The 2,170-nt window shown below is 52.4% G+C and overlaps 1 protein-coding gene across 1 annotated transcript in view; it reads left to right on the forward strand.

Moving 5' to 3' along the window:
• The window catches only part of NMT2 (N-myristoyltransferase 2), a 52,174-nt gene that overhangs the window by 5,577 nt on the left and 44,427 nt on the right, over positions 1-2,170 (forward strand). The window lies entirely within an intron of this gene.

A 2,170-nucleotide genomic window follows, 5' to 3' on the forward strand; every position in this document is an offset into this window, starting at 1 on the left:
TTTTTCCAAAGGACATAAACTTTCCTTTTTTCCCTGAGCTGTGACCTTATTTCTTTGTTCAGCCAGGCCGGTCTCTTCCCTCGACAGCTCGCTTTCCTGCATTCAGGGATGGCCTGCGCTTGTGCTTTTAAGACTTCCTCCTTAAAAAATGTCCAGCCTTCCTGGACTGCTTTGCCCTTCAGGGCTGCCTCCCAAGGCACTCTGTCAAGCAGACTCTTGAAAAGACCAAAGTCTGCCCTCCAGAAGTCCATGATGGCAGTCCTGCTGGCTACCCTTCTCGCTTCCCTAAAAATCGAAAACTCTATCATTTCATGATCACTGTACCCCAGACGGCCTCCAACCGTTACATCCCCCACAAGTTCCTCTCTGTTTACAAACAGCAGATCTAGCAGTGCTCCTCCCCTAGTTGGCTCATTCACCAGCTGTGTCAAGAAGTTATCCCCGACACACTCCAGAAACCTCCTAGACTGTTCCCTCTCAGCTGTATGGAGTGCCCAGCTGATATCTGGTAGGTTGAAGTCACCCACCAGGACAAGTGCAAGTGATCTCGAGACCTCTGCTAGCTGTTTATAGAACATTTCATCTACCTCTGCATCCTGGTTGGGTGGTCTATAATAGACTCCCACCATAATATCGGCCTTGCTGGTCCTCCCCTTGATTCGTACCCACAGGCACTCAACTCTACTATTACCCTCATTTACCTCCACACATTCGTATTCCTCCCTAACATACAGGGCCACTCCTCCTCCTCTCCTTCCTTGCCTGTCCCTTCTGAAGAGCTTGTAGCCATCCATTGCAGCACTCCAGTCATTTGATTCATCCCACCACGTTTCCGTGATGGCAACTACATCATAGCTTTCATGCCTCACAATGGCTTCCAGCTCTTCCTGTTTATTGCCCATACTACGTGCATTCGTGTAAATGCACTTTAGCTGGGCTAGTTTTCCTGTCACTTTTATGGGGGGGCGAGGCCCAACACCTCCCTGTCCATGCTTAGGCCCTTCTGTGGTTGCCAGCCTATCACTATCCCTCATGCCTTCACCACATAGGTTGCGATCCTCCACCTCTACTGAGGGGCCTGATGAGGGGCCTGGAACATGTCCCTTACGAGGAGAGGCTGAGGGACTTGGGGCTTTTTAGTCTGGAGAAGAGAAGGCTGAGGGGGGATCTGATCAATGCCTATAAATACTTCAAGGGAGGGTGTCAAGAGGATGGGGCCGGTCTTTTTTCAGTGGTGCACAGGGACAGGACAAGAGGAAATGGGCACAAACTTGAACACAGGAAGTTCCACCTAAACATGAGGAGGAACTTCTTTGCTGTGAGGGTGGCAGAGCCCTGGCAGAGGCTGCCCAGGGAGGTGGTGGAGTCTCCTTCTCCGGAGACATTCAAACCCACGTGGACACGTTCCTGTGCAACCTGCTCTGGGTGGACCTGCTCTGGCAGGGGGTTGGAGTAGATGATCTCCAGAGGTCCCTTCCAACCCCGTATCATTCTGTGATTCAGTGAATCTGATGTGTTTGAATTACTAGTCCCTGTGACATCTCGTGTCTTGTAAAGGACCAAGCACAGTGGGACCAAGTGGCCCAGAGCTGGTGCTTAATACATGGAGGTTCAGAGTGTGATGGGGGGCACAGCTGGAGGCACATCTGCTTGGCCACTGAGATCTTTCACTTGACACGTCACCTGCAACATCTGATAAACATCACACCACCTTAAATCTAAAATAGGAAAAAGTCACGGAAATCACCACCTTAAATCGAAACGGGAGGGAGCAGTATCTTCCTCACATTAGACGACTTTAAAGAGGGTGGTGGGAATAAAAAGAAATTACAACTGAGGCATACTATTCTTTTATCCTAATGTGATGTTTGGCAGCTCTGCTAAACCAAGCACTCAGAAATCCTGAATCTCATCCAGAAATCTTGACAGGACCCTGGAAATCACAAGAGTTCAGACATTCAGTGCTAGTTCCTCTCACAAAAAGGTGCTGCCAGCGCCGGTGGCCGCTGACCCGGGGAGGGGGGTGGCCCCGGCGGCCTGGGCAGCGCCTGACAGCGGCGGCCGGGGCGCCCAGGCGTTTGTGGTGCCGGCAGGGACGAGGGGGAGCCGGCAGAGGGGGCTCCCCGGCTGCTGAGGCCCGGCAGCCGCCCAGCGGCCCTGCAGGCCCCGG

This window comes from Calidris pugnax, unplaced genomic scaffold (assembly GCF_001431845.1).
Source record: "Calidris pugnax isolate Ruff unplaced genomic scaffold, ASM143184v1 scaffold181, whole genome shotgun sequence".
Lineage (NCBI taxonomy): Eukaryota > Metazoa > Chordata > Aves > Charadriiformes > Scolopacidae > Calidris > Calidris pugnax.